General features: G+C 44.7%; 1 protein-coding gene and 1 long non-coding RNA gene across 2 annotated transcripts in view; one reads left to right on the top strand and one right to left on the bottom strand.

The window, feature by feature from the left end:
• LOC140218939 (uncharacterized) overlaps positions 1-6,499 on the top strand; it is a 288,927-nt gene extending 282,428 nt beyond the window's left edge. Inside the window, exons 4-5 of the long non-coding RNA XR_011895098.1 lie at positions 2,895-2,936; positions 6,433-6,499. This is a non-coding gene — a long non-coding RNA (uncharacterized lncRNA). The remainder of the gene's footprint in view (positions 1-2,894; positions 2,937-6,432) is intronic.
• LOC126521341 (uncharacterized) overlaps positions 1-11,798 on the bottom strand; it is a 328,627-nt gene extending 316,829 nt beyond the window's left edge. Inside the window, exon 1 of the mRNA XM_050170016.3 lies at positions 11,358-11,798. The gene's annotated coding sequence lies outside the window, so the exon portion shown is untranslated. The remainder of the gene's footprint in view (positions 1-11,357) is intronic.
• Between the last annotated feature and the right edge of the window lie 12,164 nt (positions 11,799-23,962).

Genomic DNA, 23,962 nt, shown 5'->3' with positions numbered 1-23,962 from the left:
GAATAATTAGTATTTTTTTTTTCGAAGTCGCCGAGCAAGAAAAAGAGCGCCGCGTAGTATTCCGCGCATTGCACATTAACTGTAAGCTGGCAGGAGCGACCCTATCCCATGGCACGAAACCCAAACGAGTTCGTTGTTCCTGCCCAATATCTGCTGATTCTTTGAACTGCGCTTACTTTAACAGCATATATTTCCATTACGACGTACAAACTTCCTTGCACCACGGCCACTCGATGAGAATGAGGGGACCGCGTTCCTTTATATCCAGTGACTGTGCCTATAGCTACATCAAACCCTTCTTAGTGGAACAAACAAAAGAAAATAAAACAGAGAGAAAAAAAATAAACAAATGTCTTTACGCATTCATCTTTTATTTCCTCTATAAAGAAGTTTACTTCATTTATTGCACATTTGAGCTCAATTAGCTGGTTTAACGAGCGCCTTAGAGAGCATGAGCGATCCATACCAACAGGCACAGGTTCACATTTGGCTCAACGTTGTAAAATATGCAAGTGCAAACCCATGTTTCGCGATACCTCGATTTTGAATAAGAGCCGCGATACCACCGCCCGAAAGTTATCGGAAGCATCGTTCATACAGTCATTGGGGTCACAGTGCATTAGTGTGCCTTCTTTAAACTTCTACAGTGCTGAATACGGTTTTTTTAGATTCTGTCGCATGAGTGCGCTCTTGTGATCGGATGTTGGTGGTTACTGCACATGGTGCTCACTGCGCATGGTCCTCTAGTTTCTGCTGTCTATAAAGGAGTGACGCAATAAAATGATGTCAGTTGAGAGTAGCACCTTGTCCTGGTCGCCTTTCTTGTGTCCGTTGTATTGCGCTAAACAAAGAATTTATGGATCCGCACCAACTAGCCCACCAACGCATTGTGCTTAACGTATCAGACTGGGCAAAAGAACCTGCAACGTGTCTTAACCGCCCGGCTGCTGTGTTTACGGTGGACACTTACCACCTTCAGTGGCTGTGCCCTGGTACTCATGATATTAGGCACAATGTGCGTGGGAAGGTCAAACTCAAGCCCAATGTTCTCTGGGACTATGTTCATTGGATAACTGACAAGAAATACGCAAACTCATTTCTCAGTGCCTGCATCACACAGGCCTGCGCGTTTGTTTACTGTTTAACTCTATGGATATGCCTCGCGGTATGCCAGAAAAAAGAAATAAAGAAAATAAAACAAAGCATTAGCTTCACCAGAGAACGGCGCCCCAGTATAGCTTCCTGCCTTTGTTCCGGCGCTGGCACACCGCGGTTACTGAACACCGGGTGGTACGCGGGTGTTTTCAAGGGCAACACACACGCACACAGGCGCGCAGTTTTTTTTTTTGTTATTTTTTGTTGTTTTTGCCTCCCTAGAGATTTCCGTGGTCGTTCTTCTCATTCTATGCGCGCATGGAGCGGGGTCTGAACGAAAATAGATGCCACTTCTTTACCTTAAGGGATCTGTTTAACGTCTCTGCGGGCACACGGAGCGTTGTTACGCGCCCTTTCTTCACGCCACAGCAACTCGCGCTCTCCCACATTGGGCCCTCAAAAACCCTCGCCCCGCGTTGTTCCTCGACTTCCACTGACTGCGCGCTCCGCTTTTAACCTCCTCACTCTTGTTTTAGTTCTCTCCTTGCAGCCAAATCTCTCCCGATTGAAGAGCAGCCCTCTGGACACACGTCGGGCGAGAGCATCTGTGCGCATGCGCGCGTGTCTTGATGTAGCACTTGCGCGGCTGATGTCAAACACACGTGCCACACGGAGTTAAGCGCAGCTGGCTATCGTGCAAAGTTACCGGGTAAAATTTTCAAGAACGAGTGAGTAAGCGAGACGTCAAAGAGATCGTGACGTAGGAATCAGATGATTGACGAGAAGCACGGCTGCTGTGCAGGTAAACTCTGCGTAAGACAGCGCGAGCGGGCGAAACACGACGAGAAAAGAAGGGGGGAATTTTCTGGGTACTCATAGAACAAGTGCAGCACACGCGAACATTGATTTCCTTTTTATCCTTTTTGCTTTGTCTTTTCAGGCTGTTTTCATCGCGGGACTTTTTTCTTTGCCGCCTTACGCAATGTTTCGCAAGTAGACAACAAACTCGCGCGACTCTCAGAATCACGTGGTTACGGGGACGTCTGAGTGATGAGGCAGTGATTGGCCGAGATAAAGTTGATACCGAGCTTTGGGCGTTAGTTTTGTCGATGGAAAAAAAAAAGCACGCACGGGTAAAGTTAGCACCAAGTGTGAAGCGTCCTTTTAGTGTCATATTTCTGCTGTCCTCTTACATATTTACAAAATCTTTATCATTTTTTTTATAACATTTACTTACTAGTATAAATATATAATATTTATTAATATGCATTATGAAGACGCCGAAAGGGCAATCGGGAGTTGAGGTTTGGCGGATTTTAAGCAATACATCAGGGGCCGAATTCCCTAAGCTTCTCGTTCGTAAGGGATGTCATCTATTAAAAAAATAAGAACAGCTTTAGTGAAGCAACTTCCTTGCGAATACGGGTCCTGGAAACTAGAGAAAACAATCACTGTAAAACTGTAATAAAATACATGACACTGTATACACCAGTGAAAGAAGAAAAGGCAAGGCTCGAAGACACGTAGACGACACGCATTCCCTTCACAGAAAAATTACAAAGGAAAGGACGTTTCCTCCGATAGTTTCATCCTGTCCTTCGATATCGCGGTCTACGCATTTTGAGTAGATCCTCCACAAAAATTCGGCGATATGCACATCATTTGAACGTATCCAATTTTGGGCAAGGCTCTGGGTAGACCGGTGAATACCCTGTACTCAGGGATGTAATAACACAGTGATGTTATGTCACATTACCACTCTTCTAGCCTCTCATTCGTTTTTTTTTTTTACTCCACAGTGTCCCACTTTCGTATGGCGCAGCTTCACTGAAGCCGGAAAGGTAAATTTTGCGTTTTTTAGTTATTCACCACTCAAACTAGGTGTTCTTGTCAATAGAACATATGGCCTCCTTAATGCATTTCGCAGTTCATTCCCCCAGAATGCACACAACGCTTTTATATAGGGCCACTAGTGGCTGCACGTTATTACGAGCGCCAGTTACGGCATTAAGGGGAAATGATTTCAGCTAAGCCTATTTCTACTGCACGCTGATTAGCTGCGCAACAGAAAACTTATTTTGCAGGGTGATGACATGGCAGGTCTCGCACCGTTTTACTTTCCGATAAATTACCGAGCCACATTTTCGGGGAGTCGGAAAGCCCCTTCGAAATAAGTGGATCTGTCGAGTGAAAGTAGTGTTGCATCCGAGAAGCCGGAGCGTTTGTTTCTCCGTCACATGCATGCTCAGTGCTTCACCGCGGTATAAGACTCAGTCAGCGGAACGCGGGGTCGAATTCACAAAGCTTTTTATTCGTAAGATGCCACTGGTCGGCACGTACCCTCACGCACAGTTCTGTAGCGTAAGAACTTCTTTTGTTTGTGACTATGAACCTTGATCTTATTGTCACGAGTGCTTCTCGTCTCGTGTTTTTCTTGTGAAACTATTTCTAAATAGATCGGGAAAGTGAGACGCGTACAGGGCAATCTGCAAGGACATAGATGCACGAACCAGCAGCGCTGCGACTGGAGCTGAGAGTTACAGCAGCTCCGCCGGCACTTTCCGTGCAATAAAGGCCTCTTTTTTTCTTGAAATCAACTTCAGAACTGTTCGTCCAGTTTAAAGTAAATAAATAAACCTCCTGTCTATATGAATCCCAACTAATACTATCCTTTATATCTGGAAGAATGGCGGTTATATATGCAGTGTGGCTAATTCGCAACACAATCCTCGTTCGCACCTAAACTTACACATAAAAAAGTGGTTGTGTTTCGCAACCACGCATAGAATATGGTGGGAAGAAAAAATAAGTTGTTGCTTGCCAAGCACACTGAACAATTTCAATAATACTAATGAATGCCTACGCACACTCTCTAACAATTCTATTTTGAGCATGCTGTAATAAATGTTTGTACAGTGAACTCAAACTTGAGTGAAATTCAAGGGACCCAAGGAAATAGTTCACTTAACTGAAGGTTCACCAAACTGAATATTCACTAGAATATGGAACAGCATATGGCACAGCAGACATCGAGTCAAAAATGTTAAATGCAATTTATGGAGTTACGTACATCAATATATACGAAGTGCGTAACAGTTACGTTGCTGACTATTTCACTTTAAAAAAAAAAGCAGTCTAATTTTCAGTTGCACTGGTGCTCTTACAGCCAAGTAAGTAACAAAGCTGTACCAGAGAGCTCTATATTGTTGTTCACTTCCTATGGCACAGCTTGTTGCTGAGACACGAAGTCTCGCAACTTTCCTCGGCATCCTACTGCCTCGGCTAAAACTACAGGATTTGAATCTGCCTCTGACATTGTATCTTCCTCGTTGAAGTCTTCTTTTTCAGAACGAACACTGAAAGCAATTTCCAATTCTGACAGTTCAACACAGGTAACCAGTTCACTGTCACACTGCACGTAGCTGCAGCTGGAGGGGCAATTTGGGAGCGGCGGGCATCAGCTATGCCAGCGCTGCAGAACGAAAAACTCTGTTGAACTGATTTCAAAAATGAGCCCGGGTCTACTGATTAAGTTCGCTCAACTGAAATATTCGTTATTCCGAAATTCGTCTGACTGAAAAATTTTTGCATTGAATGCATGGGAAAACAGCCGGGGATCTTCTAAAGTTCATTATTCTGAAATGTTCGTTAAACCGACGTTCGTACAGTGAGAGTTTACTGTAGTGTGATTCGGTTTCTGAAAACTTTTTCGTCTATAAAACATGCATATTATGTAATTCCATAAATGTACAATTTCCTATTGTTGTCATGTTGTCATCGTGAACTGCAGATGTGGCGCTAGTGAAGCTGCCGTAACGCGGTATCTTTTCTCCCTCCTAACCACTCGTGTACAGTTATGTGGTCAATAAGGTCAACTCGACTTAACTGAATGCTATGTGTATTGACGAGACTATGTGAATAGCTTTAGCGTGTGTTGTACGTGTGGTTTGTTTGTCCTTGATCCTTGCATACATCATATTTCTAATCGAACAACCGAAGCCGAATGCCAGACCATCAGCCAGGCAGAATTAAGTCGGCACCTCACTGGCTCAGCCTGCCACCTGGCGTAGCACTCTTGGACATCTATGAGGCATAATGACATTGCTAATGCGTTTCTTGTTATCGTGAGATTCTCATACGCGTTTGCACAATAGCAAAAGCTATTTTTTTTTCAACGACATTGAATGTATTTGGTTTCGCAGCTTTTTTTTCCACGCCTCAACAAACATGCTGCAAGCTGTTTACCCGGGATGTTTCCTAGAAGTTGTGTGTTTTCACTCCTTTATAACTTCGGACGGGTTATGAGCCAGTGTTGAAAAGAAAAGTAAATTCGGGCATACTTACAGCAATGAGGAAACGAGAGCGAGAGAGAGAGGCACTTTGTCTGGCAGTGTGTTTCATATGTTATCCCAAATTAAAACGAAATATGAAAGACTCAGAGTGTAATAGCGCGAAGCGTGCTCCTTTCGACGACAAATTATGATTGCTAACGTTCTCTTTACCGTAAAGCCAAAACGTTGGCAATATGCATTTTGAAAGGCATATTGTCACGCGCTGCCCACATTCCTGACAGACAGAGCTGTTCGTACTCATTTTGGCGGAACACACGGCTCTCGAAAGCGACACGCGGTGTTTATGACAGAGCTTAACTTTTCTAAGCCTCGAATCAACAAGCTTCAACAAGCGGCGAGTCCCAGAAACCGAGAACCAGAAACAGACGCTAAAAGCTGTTTACTTCAGATGCGCTCCAGAAGCCAGCTGCTTTTGTACCGAAAATAAAGTTTCTGCACTTTCCTTCATTCTCTCGTTCCGTCGACCGGCTCGCGTCGGAACAAAATGGCTCAGCCATGCACCTATATCTGTATTTTTGTCGGCCGCTCCATTTCGCGTCCGATGGTCGGCGCCTTTCTTTCCCCGCCCCGTCGCGTAAAATGGGCGACCGTGCATATGCGCTGCTCCAATGCTTGTCGGGCACTGGCCGCGCAAATTGAAACAAATAGGCACCCCGCATCGTGCTTCGTGAAGCGCAGAGTGATTTTAGTATAGTCGACTCAGGTTCCCAATGGCGTTCTAGTCTGGAGAAGTAAGGAAAGCAATATAAGACTGGTATATGCTAATGATAAGGTAAGTGCACCAGCTGAAATAAGAACACATTATGTGTAATGAAGACTAACTTGAGCCAACAGAAAGGAAGAACTAAGAATAATGTTGAAAAATAGCAGTCGTCCATGCGCAGGGACACAGGTTTATTGCGTTTTAAAATGCATTGCAACGTAAGTTAAGTGGATGGACGGGCAGAGAGAAAAACAACCGTTGGCGTCTTTCGCGTTTTCGCAGGAAAGAGAAGCGCTGATGAGGCACACGAGGTTGCCTGGGCTCCGGATCACCTAGACACAGAGTTGCAGCTACGGTGTATGTGAACGCACGCTACTGCGATATCCACGCACCAGTGTTTCTGATAATTAAACAAAAATGTTGGACATGCGAGTTATTTAAAGCCTAATTACTAGAAATGCGAGGAACAGCAGAGGAATATGTTTGTCTAATCTAAGCGCACCAGAATTCGCTGCTCTTTTTGTTGTATAATTTAGGTAGTGTTTTATGTAAGTGTAGAGGATTTCAGCACTTTCTTCGTTGTAAAAGCTGCGTTTCTCTCTGCTTTTATTCTGCGGCTGGATCATTCTTCAAAACAGTTGGAGATCAAAGACTGTCCAGCACTGTAATATTGCGTTTTCTAAACGTTTATTGAGGGCGAATGGCCTGTGTGAACTTCTTTGACATAGTGGTGCCCTCCGCGCGCATGCGTGAACTCGCCACGTCTTTCATTCCCCCCTCTCTCTCTCTCTCTCTCTCTCTCTCTCTCTCTCTCTCTCTCTCTCTCTATCTCTAATCTTTGCATTCCCATTTCCCTGCACCCGGCATAGGGTGACTGATCAGACGCATTTTTGGTAAACATCCCTGCCTTCTCCCTTCCTTCCTTCAAGTGCACTGTCATTTTCCATAATGGAGGTGATGAACTCCTCAAGCTCTCATTTCAACGGCTTTTCCCTCTGCATCCTCCTACTCTACTGCAACGAAGCAAATAAATAAATAAATAAATAAATAAATAAATAAATAAATCAATCAATCAATCAATCAATCAATCAATCAATCAATCAATCAATCAATCAATCAATCAACCAAATTTCATCGAAGGGTCCTCTGCAAGAAGAAATATTGTGAATTTTAATGCCCACCGCAGCAACTATGCAACAAAAATGTTTATAGAGATCCAACGCACATGTTGGAATCCATGTGCAACGAAAAAAAATATATTATGGCGTTTTACGTACCAAAACCATGATATAAAGTTGAGGCACGCCGTAGTGGGGGAGGCCGGAATAATTTGGGCCACCTAGAGTTTCTTAACGTGCTCATAAATCTAAGTACACGGGTGTTTTCGCATTAAAGAGAATCAATCGTGAATGTGCTAATTATTTGACTTCGCGCACGTTTATGTGAACTTGCGCTAATACTTTTTAAATGTACTTTATTCTTCACTTGGTGCAATGTTCTTTTTGTTTTGTTTCGCATTTGGTGACTGCACAGGTTGCGAAATAGTGAGGTTGCGCAGGTTGTACGCATGGGTGCGTACCCATACGGCCGTTCGCATATGGCCGATACAGTGCGCTCTGACTAAGCATATTTTATAGCAGGCTTAGCTGGAGTTTAGTGATGTTATATTCCTCGGCTATCATTCGTTCCTGCTTTTTAAAAATATTTTCTTTCTTTCTGCTTCTCCTATGTTCTTTAGTCACTGGAGTTTATTTTTAATCACTGTGACAGCCGGCTCATCTGTAGCATATTTTCCCGGGATCTCAATCTCGAATATATATATATATATAAGAAGAAAAGAAAATATGTACATCCCACGCACTGTGGGAATCAGTTTAAGCGAAGCTCTGTTGGATGTTTTCGAAGAACGCTGTTCTAATTTATCGGCATATTGAAAGGACTGAGCACATGTTCAAGTTGGACACATTTTCACTGAGAAACGCCTAGCTCAACATAATATTGCGGCACTTGAAGCTGTGGATATCACGCATGACGACGAAGAAATTACGACTATAGAATGACGATGACAGAACAACGACGACATCACCACGACTATATGACAGCGATGGCATGAAGACGACGGCATGACGGTACCTGAATGACAACGAGTGGACGACCAAGTGGGATGACGTCAACTGTATGACGACGCAATGGCAACAATGAAATGACGAAAAAAGAATGGTTACGATGGAACGACGACAGCATGATGAAAATGGGATGAGGACTGTGGAATGATGAAGGCAGTATCGTCGATTTGTAGGGGCGAGCAAGAACACAGTAGAAAAACTGTGAATGACGAAACTAACTCTTTATTAGCCGAACTTGCGCCAAGCAAAACAAGTAACGCTCAGGCACTACGATAGCGGCGAGCAAACTCCGTGATCTTCGACAATCTGATCTGCGGGTGAAGTGCATCGGCTTTTATACGTGAGTGGCCGAAAGTTGCAGCGTAATCGCTGGTGCCCGCGTGCCTTCCAGAAAATACTACACAATTCGCGTCGCGCATACAATCAGATTACGCAACGTTCGGTGACAACTTACACAGCAGACGGAATCAACGTAAACATTCGCGTAAGCTACGAATCATGCAGGCGCGTCTTGCGCTGAGCGATAACATTAAGTTGTTAAGGGGTAAATAAAAGAAAAGGATAAATAAGTACACGTGTCAGTATGACGATGATTGCATGACGACAACCGGATCACTAAGCTGGAATGACGATGATGAAGCGAATACAAAAGCATGACGACGACCACATAAAAGTAAGTGCATGACGACAATCATATGACGACGACGCAGTAAGGACGACGGCACGACGCTGCAATGACTGCGACACATTAACGACGATTGAACGGCCATGACGGCACGACGACGACGGCGTAAGCACGGTGCTCACGTGCGTATATATATCCAGTAAGACACTGACTGATCCAGAGCAGTGAGCAACCTCGTCCAACCCAAAGCATAACCAAAGAAAGTTTCAAAAACAAGCAACAACACAGCCATTAGCGGGCTCTATGGCCACCTGGGGTTCTTCAACTTGCACCCAAAGAACGCTGTGTCTGTGTATCTGTTTCTTTCTACGTCCAGTCGCGCTTATGCACTCTACCATGGGTACACAAGCGTTTTTTTTTTTTCGCGTACCACAGTAATCGGAATGCAGCCGTCGTTTCCGGGAGTCGAACCCACGAATTCGCGCCCAGCAGCTGAACGCCATTGCCCCTAAACCACCGCGGCGGGTGAAAGAAAGAAAGAAAGAAAGAAAGGAAGAAAGAAAGAACGAGAAAGAAACATGGAAGGAAGCAAAGAAAGGTTTTTGAACGACTGCCGATGTGCAGTGGTCGCTTTAGAGCTTCCGCAGGATTACAAATGCGTGCCCGGGCAGCGGCTGTCACTGTGAGACATCCTCACACTACGGCGATAGCCTCGCCCCGGAAGCTTTCGCTGGAGTGACGAACAAGTCGCAAGAGTTAAACCATTGCAATTTGTCACTCTAGTATTTCTGGTAAAGTTGGAACGCTAGTCAAATATCTTGTTGTTCAAACTTCTTGATGGCCCATACTGGGCTCTTCGCCAGAACACTCTGCCAGTGGCAGCAGCTCAACGTAAGAGGTTCTTTTCTCACGTTGGACGGCACTGGGGAGACACAGAAAGGCTGCTTCGTCATTTACGCGCCACCAGAATGCTGTAAGATTAAAACAAAAAGGCCATCCTCGCGATCTGGGAAGATTATTTTTGTTTTTATAATCTAGAAGTTCAGCGCATTAGAAGGCAAAACATCAAACTCAGAGTAGCCCATCATGGATAATCGATAGGCTGTGTGGGATCGTATTTAAAAGGTGTCTACGAAACAGTGCAGCAGCAGCACTCCTGTGTGAATTTGATTTTAATATTTTGGCGCGTGAGGTGCGTCCTGCACTGACTCACGTATGTGATATATATTCATGAATAAATCCATTCAGTACTACGAGTAAATTATGCCTTTGCTGAACACGGCTAACGTTTGCTAAAATACCATTATGAGCTTTAAGGCGAGTACTATGTACCTCTTGCATTATGGCATGAATATAAGATTGGGTGGCATGAAACTTTGATTTGTAGATTTGCCGGGTCATTATTTATAATCTTTTTTATTATACCTGCGTTCCTTCCCCTGTCCCTGTCTCATCGTGCAGATAACTTGAATGTTTTGTGTCTGTTGGGACGAGCAGGGTCTGGGCCGGTTTACTGTGGCCACTGTATTCGAACTCCTTTTCCCTTTCTTCATCAGCGATTTGAACTGCACTCCGGATATGCGTTATCATTAGAATCGGCCGAACGTGAGCGGTGGAGGATAAGCAAATAATAGGATTAAGCAAAAGGAATCGCTATATCACATCGGCCCTGATTGTGTCGCAATTTGTGCGTAAGTTCAAGGTTTAAATGCGCTCGAAGAGACGAGGACCCCCCCCCCTACCCCCCCCCCCTACCCCCCCCCCCCCACACACACACACACACCAAGACACGCAGAGAAAAAAAGGAGTTCGCACTTTAATCCGGAACAGCATGCCGTGACAACACATCAGCAAAAATGAAGAGTTGATTTAATACAATTCTTGGCAACGCTTCACGTTACGGCAACAATTGTGCTGTCATTCAAGCACAAACGTTCTTGCAGAATCAAATGTTTCTTTTTACTAGGACTTAAGCCGAAAACTTTCGTTGATGCATGATTCATGCTTTTCGTCTAAGCGGATGGAAACACGGCGCACACGCGATAAAAAGAGAAAAATTTTTAAACGCCTCATTCACGCATTCCAGCTTTCAAATTAAGAGATAAATATATACTCTTCTATTTTTTGCGGTATCAATGAAAAAAGTGAAGCGAATTGTGCGTTGTGCAAAAAAGTGTCATGCTCAAAGTCGAGACATTGCTTCATTGCAGTCAAACTAGTTTAATTAGCGTTCAGGTCGCAAAAAACTAAGAACCGTCCGAGTGAACCACAGGTGCGTCCGAAGCAGAACTAGTATTAGTCTAAGGAGGCAGGAGACTGTTGCTGCGTCACTGCGCATTTTTGTTTCGTTGACGATAACGTCGATTGCGCACAGATGAACTGACGAGCATTGCGTCTGCTTCCAAGCGTTTTAAACTGAAAGTAAAGCAGAAAAAAAAGGTAGGGAAGTAACTCACCGGAGTATAAAGTGATCGGCCGCAGTATCACTGTACATGCCATGGAAGAGTTGTCCAGAAATAAATTGGAGATATCCCGCAGTCACACAGTCTTCTGTCGTGGATTTCGCTCCAAGCGTTCACGAGGGAAATAAGGAGAACGTCTCGTGTACGAAACCAACGACTCGCGCTCGGTCCAGTCACTACACTCGTTCTTTCGGTTTTCCGTCAGGGGCAAGTGGAGAAAACTCCAAGTACCGCCGCGACACCAGGTGCCCGCTGTTGAGAGTCGAGCGACGCAATCCGGATCGGAGCCAGCGCACTTGAAATCAGCGCGAGTTGAAATCGGCGCAGTCCGCCGCGCTGGCAACAGGCGTCACGGGAGCGCTGCGGAGCGCTAGCGGCAGGCAGCCGCGTTGCCTGAAGGCGCGCCTGGAATCCCAGCACTGAGCGCGGGCGATCGGAGAATCGGGCAGGCCCGGCGCCAGACCTCGCGCAGAGGGGAGGGGGGGATCGGTGGGGGTGTGTGGACGGTAGCGCCTCCGAGCGGCTGCTCCCGACGACGCTAGGTCGGGATATATCGGCAGCACAGATGATGATGCTTACTTAGAGGTGGGAGAAGGGGCGAGCCGGACAAGGTCGCCGGTTGGAGGTCACCGGGGGAAAAGTTATAGTGTGCGATGGGAATATTCGTTAAAGGAGATAGATCCCGTCATTATTCAACGCCACTGCATAGAAATGGCACACTTGATTGTATTGTCATGCAGCTGTTCTGTGCATGCAGAGCGCGCTTATCATCGCACCAGTTCAACGTGTGGTGACGCAGCTTAAGCTGTTGCTCAGGGGATCAGCTTTAGGGGAGAGTAAATGAGCGAGCGAGCGAGCCACAAGTCATGCTGGCATTTCCTCAGTAGTTAACGATGTTCACAAGTTCGCATGCATTAACATTTGTGAACATACGTCGGCGTATGTTCAAAATCGACGCGTTAGACTTTCACATAAAATTTCTGTAGATTGTAGTAGTCATTATAGTCGACAATACATCGCCACCTTCAAAGCATGGTGAAATATTACTATTTTACGGATTACGGAAGGATCGCGAGCTCAAACGGCAATATGCTGGCGCTTGCATACTCGTACTTAGGCCTGCTTGGTCGCTTTGGATGACGTCAGAATCGGCGTTGTGGCGCATAACTTTAAGCGGGTCACTAACGTCCGCTGGAAGCTCCGTGGAAACTGGCTGCGCTTTTCGGTGCAGCTAGATTCGAAGTTGTGCGCCGGTAATCTTGGTTGCACATGTTTTAAACATAATACTTTATGCTCCACCTGACATATCGGGAGCAGCCTGCAAAGCCTGCAGCTATGGCTACTGTCATCACTTTTCATTGAGCATCGTCCTTCTCTGGACATAGGTCATCTACTGCTGAATGTGGTGGAATATGATTTCGTCAGATAAAAACTAAGGAGAACTGCGCTGCACCAATTCTTGGTGGACCCAGTTTGGGGTCGAGTGAAAAACTGCTCCCATTTAACTAGGCATTCCATGGAGCGTCTATAAACGCCATTTTATTAATTTTGTAAAGTGTCTTTGATAGCATACGGACTTCCGCTTTGCACAACTTGTCAACTCTTATCTGTTAACTTTCTGAAAACAATCCGTTTCCTAGCCTATGGATTTAAGTTAAACCGATAGAAACAGACTCGTTAACGAGTTTTTTCTCTAGAAAGTCTGCGGAATTTATACAATCATAAGACGAAGTCTATAAGACAACAAATGAGTCTGCTTGAAGTCTACAGACAAGCTATATGGTGTTTAAATTCAAATTTGTTAAAAGCACAACGAATAAGAACACTAAATCTGATTAGACTGATAAAGTACTCTTTGAAAACCTAATTTTTGCTGATTCAGGGATATCGAATCGATAACTAGCAGAAAAATTTGGCAGATACCATACGTATGTTAAATAGATTATACACCAAGCTTTGTTTTGATCTTTACTGAAATGTCTTCACTTCTTCTTCTTCCTTTCTATGTCCCCTACTTTTTCAAGCTTGTGTTCTCGGTTTTCTCACTGCTTGCCTCTTGTTGTGTCCGTCTATCCGTGCCTCTACACAGCGACACATATCCAGTCTGAATAATTGGCCAACATTGTTTACATAGCGAGTGCCGCATGTCCAGTTGCACTTTCCGATCGACCCAAGTTCAGACTCATTCCCAGTGGCAAAAGTTGTTGTCTACTTGGCAAGACACCAGCAGCCAGCACCCGCAAAGTGAGGTGAAGATTTTAGAAATAAGTTCAAACTTCCATTTTCCGAATTTCTCGTCGAAACACCGCAGCGCCGGCATGTCATTGCGACATCATAGATATTCTCGTACCGGGGGCCACTTAGGGGCAGTAAAAGCTATCGAAACTCTCCAAGCTCATTATTTGGCTCCTTTAATGTGTGATGTGGTCTATATCAACCGATTAAATATAACTAGGCGCTTCTAGACGCTGTCAGAATTCATGAAGTCAGACGGCGAGATGGTGCTGGATCTTCAAGGCAGTGTCGCCACCCGCCTCTCATCATTGTGTTTTTTTCCAGCCTTGTCAAGCCTCCTTTGACCTTACGAAATGTTTTCTCTGTACCGTAGATGTGTAGTTCACTGACACAGCTAAACACAGTCATCTCTTGCCGTGGAATGATTGAGTTGTCCACGTTGAAGCAGAAAGCAACGGCAACGAAGGCGGGGGAATTCTCTTTATCCTCCACTCCTTCGACTGCTTGTCACTCGCTATGCATCGGTCCTACGAAAAGAAAACGTGAAAAAAGCAGGCGTAAGCGCCATCTACCACGTGGCTAAAAGTAGACTACAAAACAGCTAATTTTTCAATAAAAGCAATCAAAGAGCATCTATCTCCACGGAGTAAGGTTAACTATACTATGATTATTGTCGGCGTGTTACATAAACTTCTAATAAATCTAATAAACCTAACTACTGAAATTGTCAGTGTTAAGCCGTTTACGAACTGATTAAGAAAGAAAGGATACAACGTCAAGGTGACTTTAAAGGTGGCAATGCAAGTGTAAGCTCTCCGCTTATTAGCAGGATAGGACTTAATTTTAGTGGACCCCGCAGGTGTCTGGAAGGCGAGGTGCCGTTTAAGAAAAAAAAATATGGCTGTGGCTTAGCTAAGGTTAAGCCCAGGATGCGAAGCATACTAACCTTTATTTTAGTTGTTGAACCACTGTTTAACCTGGTGAACTGCTGTTGCTTGGCTATATTTGGTTCGGCTAGACGAAGAAACAACTCATGCGTTACTCTGCTTCGCCTTCAAGAGTGGAACGCGACAGCGTTCCCGTCGACCCGCCAAGGGGTGTAAGACAATGGGCTACGGCGCAGCGACTACGCGCCCCGCATTGGACTCGGTGAGCGTCGAGCAACGCAGCGTTCGGCGCGGCAACGAAATGTGCGCCTGAGCAAGCGACGCACGCCTGAGCCTTAGAAACAGCTCGTTTCTAAGGCAACACCGCATTCACTAGAGGCGCTTTTGTACCGCTTTGAAGCATCGTACTCGTGGCTCAGTGGTAGCGTCTCCGTCTCACACTCCGGAGACACTGGTTCGATTCCCACCCAGCCCATCTTGCAAGAGTTGAGCCAAAGCCACCTAGAAACAAGCGCAGCTGCTTATATACCGCCGCGACGCCGCGAGCGACGGCGCGAGTTGGAGCCCCGTTTCTCCTCTGTCGTGACATCACGGTGTCACGTGGTATTGAAGGCGACACCGCCGCTCTTGAGGAGCTGGGTCGAGCTCTAGTAATATGCTTCGCATAAAAAAAGCCGGATACGCGAACACCAATTTCGTGGTCTTTGGAGCGCTTTTTAGCGCCTCTGGAGCCGACCAGGCCTAGCCCGTGGCCTAGCCTCATGAATAATCGCAAGGCGTCTCACGCGAGAAATGCAGCTCTATATATTGTTCAACGAAACACGGAAGAACGAGCAGCAGCCCAGAACATTCAAAGAGAATAAAGGTTGAACAAAAAAAGAGAGAAGCACATGTCGGATGCATAGACGGCGGCAACCATCTACCTTCCTGAATTAGCAATGTTCAGTGGGCTGTCCGACATGCTTTCGTCTTCACCGCAAAGCAGGAATGGCAAGGGGGAAAGCAAAAAAAAAAAGGAGTGATGCTAATTTTTCACGCTTCGCTTTGTTATGAATCCCCCTCCGGTGATTAAGGAGGCGCCGGTGATGCCGCGGCGAAAGCATCGCGGATGCGGTGTACGCGAGACGCTGCTCATAGCGCAGTTCCCGCGAGGACCTGCAAATTAGTCAAAACGCTTTGAACAACGCCGTTGCGAATGCCGGGTGCCTCGCCACTTATCCAGTAAGCTTCACTGCGAAGCGCACTTTCTGCAGCGGACTAAACACGTTGCATTTCATTTGTTGTTTATTAAATCGTGAGATCTTGGGGAAAAGGCCGCAGAAGCGCTGGCTATTCCACTCATAAATATAAACTACAGCGAATACGGCATACAAAAAAAACAGTAGGAAAGAAACAAAGGCTGAAAGGTACAATAGTGTAGGAATAAAAGGCCACCTAGCTAAGGCGTGCTATATGCATGACTAAATACTGGGTGTCCGACATGTGCAAAAAAATTTTAAAAATATGCAAGTGTCGCCTAGCTGGACAGAACTAAGATAATGTTGTTTGCCTCACTTGGAGCAAGACATACTATTTTTTTTACTTCGCCTAACTACATAATTAGTTATTAATAACGAATCAACTACTCCAATATATTCAGGGTAAAAGTGTCAGTGAGAAAATGGTACACCATCCTGAAAAATTCGTGTCCCAACTTTTTTTGTTGCGCAATACATGCTACATAGTAGTTTTTTTCAAAAGCTGTAATAAAGCTTGCGAAATACAAAAAAAGCGCCGCTCGACTTTGATGCTGCTTTGATGCTGCTTTGATGCTGCTTTGATGCTGCTTGGGATGAGTTAATGCCACTTGGTGGTCTATAAAGGTAAAGTTACAGTGCACTACCCTACCCCCTTCCATCTCCCCCTCACATTTATTGTTTTGCAGGCAATTCACCTGTGATGGTGGAGTATCATGGCAGTGCATTTATAGGTTGGAATCCAAATAATCTGAAGTGGTAAGCCGAAGAACAGCCTCGAGCATTTCTTAGGTAAATTTGGAAAGTTTAGTGGATTTCCACTGCAACAAGCAAGCTTGAGAAGATCGAATTTTATATAAGGTGCGCCTTTCTTAACCTGCCTCACCGACCTGATGACAGCCATGTGATTTTGAGCCACGGATGATTGGTAGGGAAAAGACCATCAGCCGCGCTTTTCATTGTTTATTATGCTCTTGTGTACTTTAAGGTACGACATGAATAATAAAAAAAAATATTTTTATGCTGCATTTCATGTAGCCCGTCAAAAGCGCTTTGCAAAGTGCTAAAAGATTATATCGCATTTTTTTTTCGAGACAAGAGAAAACTAGTAGGAGGGGTGTTCTTGCGTGGTTGACCTTGCCTAATTTCAAGACCTAATTTATTTATTTATATTATTATTGTTTGACAATATTGCCAGCTGCTTTTTGGCAGCCAAGGAAGGAGTGGTACATAGGAAATAAAAAGGGACACTGTACAAGCAAAGAAAATGTCGAAATGAAATTCGAACACAGCAACTCACACACAGTGCAACACAGATCATACTTGTATGCTACTGCGCAGAATAATATCTTGATCTTAGCTTCTAGCGCTGTCCAACTCGCCCAACTGTCTATCCTTTTGCAGAATAATATCTCCCAAACTAAAGACACAAGTTGAATAAAAATTTGGTACGAAAGGAATTGCGTGCTTCGCTCACAATTGAGAAATAGCTGACGGCAAAGAGTCGACAGTACGCTTGTTCGTTACCTCTTGTGGAAGCCTGTTCCATTCTCTTATTGTTCTAGGAAAAAATGAAAATTGATAAGCGATAGTTCTAGCCTGAGGTACAATAAGGGTAAGTTCGTGCTTTCTGCGGGCACTTCTTACACGTGTTAAACTGAAAGTATTTGTCAAAATTCATTTTAGTTTGACCGTTGACTATCGTGTAAAGCATCTTCAGACGATGTAGCTTACGGCGTTCCTCCAGTGTTGGAAGATCAGACCTTGAAGGGAGATCAGATAGTGACACTTGTCTTCCGTAGGCATTAAAAATAAACCTGAGTGCTGATTTTTGTACTTTTCCAGCTTTTCTGTATTAATCTTAGTGTGCGGGTCCCAAACGACATCACCATATTCAAGTAGAGGACGCACCAGTGAAGTATAACCAACGAATTTTGTCTTGCTCTTACAGTGCTTCTGACGTTGCCGAAGTAACCATAGTGTTTTTGAGGCTGACGAAACTATGTTTTTAATGTGCGCACTCCATTTTATATCGCGAGATATTTCAATCCCCAGATAGTTAAACGTATCGACAAGAGTAATGCCAACGTCGTTAATTTTGTATGCATGCGATAGTGGACTCTTCTTTTTTGTTACGGTCATTTGAGAGCACTTACGGATATTTAGCTCATTTTCCAGGTCTGGCACCAGTTAGAAATTGATGTTAGAGAATTGCTTAAGAGTAATTGGTCATCTTTATTTTAAATGACATTATAAACAACGCAGTCATCCGCGAAAAATCGGCATTGCACAGCAGTGTCAAAGGAGAGATCATTCAGATATACAAGAAAAAGTAATGGTCCAAGGACGGACCCTTGAGGAACGCCTGAAAGGACTGGAACCATTGATGATTTAGAGTCTCCTATTTGAACATATTAATGGCGTTGCGTTAGGTAAGAGTCAATCCACCTCAGAATACGCTCATTTCTAAAGAGATGTTTAGTTTTAATATCATTTTGAAATGCGACACGCCGTCAAAGGCTTTTTGAAAGTCTAGAAAGATTATGTCGACCTGGCCACTATTATCCAGAAGTGCAAACAAATCGTTAGTAATGTGGAGTAACTGTGTCACTGTTGAAAGGCCCTGCCTGAATCCGTGCTGACTGTTCATGAAAAGAATGTTGCCTTCTAGAAAGCTGCTTAAATGTTTGAAAAGAAAATGTTCTAATACCTTGATAGCTGTGCACAACAACGACACGTTTGGTTCTCCACAACTCGGAATCAACTTCAGCGAATTTAGGAATAATGGCTGACGGTGAAGCCGTGAGCAAGAAGCCTCGCTTAGAAGACAGCAAGTACGATGGCACAACATCGAATTATGAGCTACACAAGTAATACACAAGAAAGCTCCAGTACTCGCACACATTTCTCTCAGCGACCTTACTCATCTACTTCAGAAGTAACACCAGCTAATAGCGAACATACCACAGCATCGGTGACACAACTGATTTTGCCAATGCTTTTCGCAGCTCTTAAGGCAGTCTTGTCTGCTCTGCCGGAAGCAAACAACCTACCAGAAGTGAAAGCCTTGTTGCCTCCAGAAGCACTATTGTGTCAACAATCCGGGCAGAAACTGCGGCAGGCAGAGCATGAATAACCGCTACAAAAATGTCTCCATATTTCAGTGGAATGCCAGCAGTCTTCGAAGGAAGTGTGCTGACTTTCGTGAACTGCTTGTGCAATACAAGTCCCCCACTACGGCGTGCCTCATAATCAGAAAGTGGTTTTGGCATGTAAAACCCCATAATTTTATTTTGATGTCACTCAGTTGTCTTTAGAGTGTTCCGTAGATCACTCGTGGGCAAACCTTGGGCGATAAAATGTAAGAATTTATTTTGCTTGATTCCATTCCTTTCTCGCCATCCACCTCTCACGGACGGCCTATCCTGCTGATAACGAAGACAGAGCACCGCTAGAGCCATTAACGAGGCGAGAAAAGGAGAAATGGCTCTGACAAAATTGTTGCTCTATGAGAAATTCATGTACGTAAGAGTTCAATCTTCCATTGAGCGATCCATTGAGCGATCTATTCGACTCTTGAATAGGTCTACGGTAGAGCGCTTAAAAGACAGGACGAAAGAAGACACATGCGGACACACACAGCGCTAACTTACAACAATGTTCATTATCGAAAAGCAGGACGTACTTACACACTCAGCCAACATGAGTCTCAGCCACGTGAACAGATAACCATTCGAAGCGAAACATTTTATAAGTGATATCTTAAGCCATGCACAAAAGTTTCAGTTGCTTTTCAGAGAGAGCCTATGACGGTTTACCGATAAAAGAATTCCCCAGGGCAGCAATCTGCTCAGCTTCTATAATAAGTCTAGTTACTTCGCACTTCTAATAGTAATGGTTGTTGACTCGAAGAGAGGGGAGCACTTATGGTGCTTACAATGAAGGAAGAAAACCCATCTGATGCAACTTTGTCGGCTTCATTTTTGTGTTCACGTCGCCTATCATTAACGTATCTGCCCGACCGTCCGACGTAATACTTTCCACACGAGAAAAAAAATTATGGGGTTTTCCGTGCCAAAACCCCTTTCTGATTATGAGGCACGCCGTAGTGGAGGACTCTGGAAATTTCGACCACCTGGGGTTCTTTAACATGCACCTAAATATAAGTACACGGGTGTTTTCGCATTTCGCCCCCATCGAAATGCGGCCGCCGTGGCCAGGATTCGATCCCGCGACCTCATGCTCAGCAGCCTAACACCATAGCCACTGAGCAACCACGGCGGGTTGCACACGAGAAGGGTATACGATATATAATATAAGTCTTACAATATCTAAACGTTTCCCCGTGTTTAACTTGGCAGATAGGAGCATTTTCTTTCTTTTCTGGTCTTGTTTTCCTGCACAAGCTGATTAGTTTGTTAGGTGCAGAAAAACCAAACACATCAGTGTTACCTCGGCGGGCAATCTTCTTCAGGTTGTGCGACAACCGCTGAATATATAGGATATAACTGTTCGTCTTTTTTACGCCGAAGCTGCATAGCTTTGCCGTCCAAGTAAATTTTTGGCCTGACCCGCGGCGGAGGTGAAGCAGGCGTTAAGCACTCTCCATACGTGGGCCGATCCTAAAGATTGTGCAATAACCGGCCCGACCCGCGGCGGAGGTGAAGCAGGCGTTAAGCACTCCCTATACGTGGACCTATCCTGAAGATAGTGCAATACCGGGCCGACTCGCGGCGGAGGTGAAGCAGGCGTTAAACACTCCCCATACGTGGGCCGATCCCGAAGATATTGCAATACCGGCCCGACTCGCGGCGGAGGTGAAGCAGTCGTTAAGCACTCCCCATACGTGGACCGATACCGAAGATAGTGCGATACCGGCCCGACTCGTGGCGGAGGTGAAGCAGGCGTTAAACACTCCCCATACGTGGACCGATCCCGAAGATAGTGCGATACCGGCCCGACTCGTGGCGGAGGTGAAGCAGGCGTTAAACACTCCCCATACGTGGACCGATCCCGAAGATAGTGCGATACCGGCCCAACCCGCAGTGGAGGTGCAGTTCGCCATTAAGGGGCCCACATACACAGCTTCGCTGGTCATCCTTCTTCACAGAGTGAAAGGGCACTGAGTTTTTCTCATGGTTACTATTGACTTCCGTACGTTCAGAGGACCTAGATTGCTGCGCTTGCCTTAGTATTCCTTCTACAACTGATACTAGAACTTGACTGGGATAACCTGCATCATGTAGGTGCATGACCTGTTGTGGAAACACTTCGTCAATGCAATTATGGCATGATTTAGTAAGTGCGTTAGTGAAAGGGTTTTCGCAATTCCTCTTTTCACCAATTTAGAATAGGCTGAATGATACGACAACAACGGTTTATTTCTCCTGGGACTATTCAAGACGCATTACCAACAAGCCCAAATTGCAACCCTCGTGAAGTTTACTTCTAGTACATCGGGCTCCTTTGTGCATGTGCTTCGAAAAATAGAAGAAACAGTTGCACTCATAGCCAAAGTGGTGTGCAAAGCCCGGTCTCTAGGCTTTTGTATGCGTGAAAAATTCCTGCCTGAAGACGTCAGAACCTTCTTCGGAGGATGCGCTCCTTCAGCAGGACACGAAACAAGGATTCTAAAGATTCTACGTACAGATAGGCTGCGGCAAGTGCAACTTCTCGGGGCTCAATTCGGTTCGCAAATGCACTGTACCTACGAGCCTAGTGTGGCGAACTACCAAGTTCACAGGTACTCGGCTCTGACACATCAGATCAAGGAATACCTGTGGCAACACCAGCTGCGGCAGCTGCGGCTAGAAGCTCCCAAGGAGTGGCACATCTCATCGAGCCACTCAAGTAGCAAGGTCCACATCCCTGAAGGACTTACCCTGCTAGAAAAAGTGCGTCAAATCTTGGAGCGAGGACCTAAGTTCGCCACAGAAGCTAAGAGTACAAAACGGGAGCTACTTTCTCTCGTGTGGCAGATCTCCAGACGTGCACCGCGAGACGAAGGCGGGAGGATGAACTTTGAAGGCGTGGATGCCCTGAGCAAATGTAAGCTTCAACGTTCGAAGTTACCTGTGAGCACGTTGTTCCGTACCCAGTTGAAAGTGTACTGTCTGTGGTAACTGCTGACAAAGAAGGAGGCTTTGCAATGTTTTCACAAGGTGGCTACAACAAAAAAGCTAATGAAGCAATAACAGCTGTCTTCAATGAACACAAAGAAATTTCACTGGCGAAAGTTAAAAGTAGAGCCGTCGCGATGTGCCCAAACATGAACCTAGATAAAGTATTGAAAGGATTAGAAAAAAGCAAGAATATTAGTCTCGATGTATGTTTTAGCGCGAAAACGCATAAATAAGGTAATAGTATCGGAGAAAAGCACTTGGCAGAAGTCCATTGCCGTCTTTTACTAGACAAGCTTAACCTACTGGAGTATAAAGATCCGTTCATCACGAAAAATTCCGAGAAAGCTTTAGCCTTTGTAGAGGCCGACTGTAACGCGGGACTAAAGTACTTCTCAGCAGATGTGAATGACCTTTATTATTCTTTGCCGCAAAATGAATTGTTAAGTTGTGTTCATTCACATATAGATGAATTTGGGGCCGTAAGATTTAGCACGAAAACGGGCACAACCGTTGAATATTCTTTAGAACTTTTAGAGTTGTACATGAAGTCAACATTTGTGCAAAGAAATAACATTCAGTACCTTCAAAAACAAGGGGTCTGTATAGGATCCTGCTTAGCACGTGGTTTAAGCAACCTATACTTAGCTAAGCTAAACAGAGACCTGCATTCACGTGTCATTGAGACAAAATGTGTTAAAATATCTAGATTTGTTGATGATTTTTTAGTGTTTGTTAATATTATATTAGACAACTTTGACACAGAGTGTTCAGCTGTTGGTAATCTTTACGCGAGTGCCTCTGTCCACTGAAAATTACGTTAGAAGTGCCCATAGAACGAAAGATCAAGTTTCTTGATGTTAAATTTATCACCGGTGATGGACCTAACACGCTGCTGCTACAGTCCAAGGACAAATAAACCGTTGTTGTTATATCATTCAGCCCATTCTAAATTGATAAAAAAAAGGAATTGCGAACATGTGTTTCACTAACGCACTTACTAAATCATACCATCATTGCACTGACGAAGCGTTCACACAACAGGCCATGCGCCTACATGATGCAGGTTATCCCAGTCAAGTTCTGGTGTCAGTTGTAGAAGGAATACTAAGGCAAGCGCAGCAGTCTGGGCCTTCTGAACGTGCGGAAGGAAATAGTAACCATGAGCAAAGAAAGACCAACAGTTATACCCTATATTCACCGGCTGTCGCACAACCTAGAGAAAGTTGCCCGGCGAGGTAACACAATGATTTCTTTTTTTCTGCAGATAAACTAATCAGCTTGTGCTGGAAAACGAGACCTGAAAAGAAAAAAATAACTGCTCCTAGCTGTCAAATTAAACACAGGAAAAAGTTTAGAGATTGTAAGACTTCAACTATATATCGTATACCCTTATCGTGCCGAAAGTGTTACATCGGACAGTCGGACAGATGGATTAATGATAGGCTGCGCGAACACAAAAATAAATTCGACAAAGTTGCATCAGATGGCTTTCTCTCCCTTCATTCTAAGCAGCACAAGTGCTCCCCTCTCATTTCATGCCCGCCTTTACGGGAAAATTGCGAGAAAATACATCTACAGCGTAGAAGAGATGCGCACGAAATAAAGAAAAGGTCAGGAGCACCAAGTTTCTGTCTAGTCTTCATGTCATGTGCACCGTGAAAGTTGAGCATGAACTACCAACAAGGTTACCTATCTACATGTATCAGAAGGCGGCACTTTGAAAGCAGGCTACTCGGCGGGCGGCCTTTGAAGGGTGAATAGGTGTCCCGTGAGCCTGGTCAGAATTCAAGACATGGCCTACGTATATAAAACTGCGAATACTGCGACTTTTTCATCGCTAGCCTTCTCAATGAAGCACTGCGTACATATGAATATGTAAATATGCTCTTGAATACCGAAAAAGAACTTTAATACCGAAGAAGAAGAAGAAGCAGAAGGATACCAAAGAAGAGTTCTGCGACACTGACTTTAATCTTGAACCCAAATTTTGGTCCCTGACTCTCTACGTCTCTCTTGCAATTTTCTTCCCAAGCTAAGTTGTTTTTCTTGGTATCTTAGCGTCAAACGTATTCCTGCACAGAGACAATCCACCATAATTAGGCAGGACTTCATTCTTGTAG

This window comes from Dermacentor andersoni, chromosome 6, assembly GCF_023375885.2.
Source record: "Dermacentor andersoni chromosome 6, qqDerAnde1_hic_scaffold, whole genome shotgun sequence".
NCBI lineage: Eukaryota > Metazoa > Arthropoda > Arachnida > Ixodida > Ixodidae > Dermacentor > Dermacentor andersoni.
This window is presented reverse-complemented; position numbering and strand designations above follow the sequence as displayed.